We start from the raw sequence: 6000 nt of genomic DNA on the forward strand, positions 1-6000 counted from the left end.
AAGATCTCGGCTTCTCATTGAGCGGAGAGCTAAATCTGTGCACACGCCCGACTCCAGCCGCCATTTCCTTGAAGCCCGCACCGCAGACAGTTTCTGGATGTTCCCTGGCTTACAGCATCTGGTACAGCCACCGCACCGCCCGCAGCATCACCCTACTTCACCACCGCCCCCTGCCTCTTGTGGCCCCCCTCTCCCACTGGTAAGACACTGGATTTTAAGACGGACCCCATTTTTTTCCCCCTAAATTTGGGGTGCGTCTTATAAAACGAAAGTATATATTTGGGGTCAAGTCTTGCTACATTACGCCCTGATATTTTGGAGACGTGACCCATGGATGCCGTCAGGGTTGGGTTGTGGTGGTCTTTTTGAGTTTGGGAGTTGTACCCCGTTTCCACAAGTCGGGGTGCACTGCCCTGTGCCAGATACCTTAGCAAACATTTTGAGTCGTGAACTGGGGTCCCTTGAGGTTGTGATCATGACCTTCGGATCCTCCACGCCGGCCCACTTATACTCATCGTCCATGTGCGAGGACACTCCTGAGAAGGCAACAGATCTGTGTTATGATGCGACGCAGACGTGTGCACGCCAGGTCATGCTGGGTCTTGTAGTCCCCGCTCTTACCTTCACCACCTTCATCATCAAACTCGAGCTGTTTCTGGAGAGTGAGGGCCTCTCTGCGGATCTCTGTGGGGATGAGCCTGTTTTCTGTGGATATAGAGGGGGGTCAGTGTCTGGATCCGGCACGCTCCGTGTCTGAGCTCTACCACGGTGGCACTAACCTTCGAGCGCTCGTTTTAGCCGCTGCTTCTTGTCTTCTATGCTGTGCTGTTTGGCCTCCTGGGCCTTCCGGTACAGGTACTCCCTGCGTAGACGAGCCTCCCTACGCAGCTACAGACAACGGAGGATTAGTCACTGGGCTGTATACATACATAGCGGAGCGAGCAGGGGTCTCTGTGGGGGTAATTATGGCCATCGCTAAGTGGAAGCCCGGCCTGATACCGGTGTAATATGTGGAGTCTCGGGGCATGAGCGCGGCTAGGAGGAGTGTGACTGGAGCACAGTATAGACCAGAGAGGACCGTGCTCGGCCACCGCTCCGGCCAATCTCCTAAGACCCCTGTAATATGGCACAGACCCGAGCAATGGCCCAGTATCAGCCAGTGAGAAGTAGCCATGGACACACAGGGCAGCGACGCTCTGCAAACAGCCTCATCTGTACGGGGCGCAACACCCCCCCAACATCCATCATATACGTACGGCGCAGGCTCCGTCCTCAGCGGGTGACATCACCGAGACTGGAGCGAGCGCTGTTTAACTACTTAGATGCTGAGGTGAAAGGTGAGCCGACATCTATGTAGTTATGGGGGTCCTGTCAGTCCACTGTGGGCCCCTGCAGCGGGGAGGCTCCAATCCAGACTTTTGTAATGGGGGGGCTCATGTAAAATGGAGATCATGTGATCAGGTTTAGGAGGCAACATCCGGGAGTGTGAGCTCAGCTCTGCTACATCTGTGTAACACGAGGACACCGGGGGCCGCGCAGTCCCGGCCCTCTACAGACGGGGACGTCCCTCCACACAGGGAGACCCCCTGAACAGACGTGGGACCCCCCTCTACACACAGAGACCCCCTGTAGAGACCCGGGACCCCCCTCTACACACGGAGACCCCCTGTACGGGGACCCCCCTCGACACACGGTGACCCCCTGTACGTGGACACCCCTCTACACACGGAGACCCCCTGTACGGACGTGGGACCCCCCTCTACACACGGAGACCCCCCTCTACACACGGAGACCCCCCCTCTACACACGGAGACCCCCCCTCTACACACGGAGACCCCCCTCTACACACGGAGACCCCCCTCTACACACGGAGACCCCCTGTACGGATGTGGTACACCCCCTCTACACAGAGACCCCCTGTATGGACGTGAGACCCCTTGTACAGACGCAAGACCCCCCTCTACACACGGAGACCCCCTGTAGAGACGTGGGACCCCCCTCTACAGACGCGGGACCCCCCCTCTCCACACGGAGACCCCCTGTACAGACGTGGGACCCCCCTCTACACACGGAGACCCCCTGTATAGACGTGGGACCCCCCTCTACACACGGAGACCCCCTGTACGGATGTGGGACCCCCCTCTACACACGGAGACCCCCTGTACGGATGTGGGACCGCCCTCTACACACGGAGACCCCCTGTACAGATACAGATAGAGATATAAATAAAACCCCTCTACAGACAGGGACCCTCCTCTATATATGGGGGCATCCTCTACATAAAAGGGGACAACTCAAAACATACAGGACCCCCTTCTATATGTAGGGGACACCTCTGTATACGGGCATCACATCACCCCGCAGCCTGTACTCACCATGGTTCCGGCCGGTTCTCACACGTGGAAACGATCACTACAACGTCCCCGTCCTGCCGACCAATCCGCAACCAGAGATCAGATGCCCTCAGTAAACATGGCGCCCCCCAGTCGCACCATATCCGGAAGTGACGCAAGAGGAGGATGACTACTTCCGGGTTGGGAAGGTCATGTGAGAAGATAATGTCAGAAGGAGAGGAGCTGATTATGGGGACTGAGAACAGATAATACAGGGAGGAAAAGATGTCTGTGCGGCCGGAGAGAGGAGCTCACACCATACAGCGCAGCACACAGTATCACACAGGAGAGGATTAGATACACAGCTCAGCACACAGTATCACACAGGAGAGGATTAGATACACTGCTCAGCACACAGTATCACACAGGAGAGGATTAGATACACAGCTCAGCACACAGTATCACACAGGAGAGGATTAGATACACAGCTCAGCAGACAGTATCACACAGGAGAGGATTAGATACACAGCTCAGCACACAGTATCACACAGTAGAGGATTAGATACACAGCTCAGCAGACAGTATCACACAGGAGAGGATTAGATACACAGCTCAGCAGACAGTATCACACAGGATAGGATTAGATACACAGCTCAGCAGACAGTATCACACATGAGAGGATTAGATACACAGCTCAGCACACAGTATCGCACAGGAGAGGATTAGATACACAGCTCAGCAGACAGTATCACACAGGATAGGAATAGATACAAAGCTCAGCAGACAGTATCACACAGGATAGGATTAGATACACAGCTCAGCAGACAGTATCACACAGGAGAGGATTAGATACACAGCCCAGCAGACAGTATCACATAGGAGAGGATTAGATACACTGCTCAGCAGACAGTATCACACAAGAGAGGATTAGATACACTGCTCAGCAGACAGTATCACACAGCAGAGGATTAGATACACTGCTCAGCAGACAGTATCACACAGGAGAGGATTAGATACACAGCTCAGCAGACAGTATCACACAGGAGAGGCTTAGATACACAGCTCAGCAGACAGTATCACACAGGAGAGGATTAGATACACAGCCCAGCAGACAGTATCACACAGGATAGGATTACATACACAGCGCAGCACACAGTATCACACAGGAGAGGATTAGATACACAGCCCAGCAGACAGTATCACACAGGAGAGGATTAGATACACTGCTCAGCAGACAGTATCACACAGGAGAAGATTAGATACACAGCCCAGCAGACAGTATCACACAGGAGAGGATTAGATACACAGCTCAGCAAACAGTATCAAACAGGAGAGGATTAGATACACAGCTCAGCAGACAGTATCACACAGGAGAGGATTAGATACACAGCTCAGCACACAGTATCACACAGGAGAGGATTAGTGTGACGACATGGACTCTCATGGGTTAAAGTTTCTTAAAATCCAGCCAGACAGCATGATAGATTGTCTATAGACGGGGGAGAAGTCCCTCATTGTTTTTACAAGACTCTTGTTGACTCAATGTAATTGTGTTGGCCACTGAAAGCTAGACGTATTGTTCTCCAGACATTTCCAGTAACCATTGTATTGTAGTTGTGTATTGATAATGTAATTACCTTAGTAGCCATTGTCTAGTCGGTGACTCCCAGTTTACATGTACACCCTCAGTCTTTCTACCCATATCATTTAAATGAACATTGTCTATGCAGCTTGAGATTCATCCAATGGGAGAGGTGATCTTGTCCAACCAATCGATGAGGACGCAGTGTATCTAAGTGGAAGGCTGTGGCTATAAAAGGGACTTCTTTAAGCCACCAGGGTTGATGAAGGTTGATGGATCCAGTCTAAGCTCTTTGGAGCTGACTAGAGGATCAGGATATCTTATGGCTTCAATCTAGGGACTCCGGATCCGGTTGGAGACCATATCCACAGCCTAGGTATTTCGACTCCGGCTGCCAGGATTGTAACATCATACCAGGACTACCTAAGGAGGACACTCAGGTTGGGACAATCCGGTCACCTGGCTACAGACTTTACAGACCTCATACAGCTTCCTAAATCTGGCGTTATTCTGGTCACGGTGGGTGCCCGCCAAAAGCGGGGTGCTGCTGGACTGGAGTGAGTAGCCCTGGAACCTGTGAGGCATGGACATTCTAAATCCCTGGTGAGCCAGCGGAAGGGTGAGACTCTGTTGCCTGTTACATTTGTGTGTTTTGCTGGTTATGTGTTATGTGCCGTTAATTGTTTGGGGATCCAATAAAGTCTAATTATTGTGGTTCCCTCACCCTGTGTTGTCTGAGTAGTGTTACGCCCAGGGTTAAGGAGGCCGGCGTTCAGTTGGGATGAGCCCTGAGCCACGCTGTCTTTCTAAAGGCGGCGGGTTTTAGTGGACGAGAGCACCCACTGAGCCCCGTGTCTCCACAATTGGTGGCAGCGGTGGGATACTACTCAGCCTGGTTTACCCAGGGGAGCTGCAGTGTACTGGTGTTTTCGGACACCGTCCAGGGCTCAACAACCAGGGAGGCACATAAGCATACCCAGCAGGCCATAGGGGAGGCATTCAGGTTTCGGACGCTGCCATGTCCAACCCCACCAGCTCAGCCATGGGACAAGGACCAGAGAGGAGTTACGACCGCAGCAGTAAATGGATGCTACAGGATCTGTGCCAGATGCGAAAGATTGACTACAGGAACACTGACACTCGGTCAGACTTGATCCGGAAATTAGTCTGTTGGGATGCCCAGAATGATGCAGAGGATGATGAGGACACTGCCGTTGTGGTATCAGAGGAGGTAAACCCTGTATCTCATCCTAGATCCAGTGACAGTCTGGAAACAAACCAAACCCAAGCAGACCGAGTCAAGGAATTGTTTACTGCATTGGGGCCTGAAGCTTCAAGGGAAGAGAGGGCTGGTGTTCTGCAATTTGTGTTTGGATTTCCAATTTCCTCACCATCAGCACCTACCTCCAGGATAGACCAGCACCAAGGAAGTCATCTTCGCTACAGGGATGTGCCAGTGTTTAATGATTCCAGCACTGAGATAGATGAACACTTGCAAAACTTTGAGATGCTAATGCGTATGCACCAGGTGCCCACAGATGAGTGGTCCAAATACCTGTGGACAAGCTTGCCGGTCCGGGCCCAGGAGGCTGTCCGATCACTTGGGCCTCAGGACTGCTTGGACTACGGAATTATTAAGGACACTTTGTTGGCCCTTTTTACCATAACACCCGAGAGACATCGCACTAAGTTCCGGACTATGTCTCGCCAGGGTGTCTCGTACGTCGAATTTGGCAGTCAACTCCGACGACACTGTAATCGCTGGCTCGATGGTCGGGCTGCCCACTCCGCTGCTGCCCTCCGTGATGTGATAGTGCTTGAACAGCTGCTGGTGCAGATGGACCCGGAAATCCGAGAATGGGTAGCTGACAGGAAGCCCGACACCCCAGAGCAAGCAGCGCGATTGGCTGACGAATTTACAGCCAACCGACCCAGCTGGAGGCCCAATAGGTCCCTCAACCATGGATCCAAGCGACCCCCAGACTCACGTGCTGGACTAACTCGTTACCCCACAGAAGCCCCAACAAGACAAAGGTTTACCAACAGGGTGGGTGACTTGTCTAACCCACGGCGCTGTTATACGTG

At 52.8% G+C, this 6000-nt stretch overlaps 1 pseudogene; it reads right to left on the reverse strand.

Moving 5' to 3' along the window:
• LOC142251617 (U3 small nucleolar ribonucleoprotein IMP4-like) overlaps window positions 1-2474 on the reverse strand; it is a 44932-nt pseudogene extending 42458 nt beyond the window's left edge.
• Between the last annotated feature and the right edge of the window lie 3526 nt (window positions 2475-6000).

Source organism: Anomaloglossus baeobatrachus, chromosome 9 (assembly GCF_048569485.1).
Source record: "Anomaloglossus baeobatrachus isolate aAnoBae1 chromosome 9, aAnoBae1.hap1, whole genome shotgun sequence".
NCBI lineage: Eukaryota > Metazoa > Chordata > Amphibia > Anura > Aromobatidae > Anomaloglossus > Anomaloglossus baeobatrachus.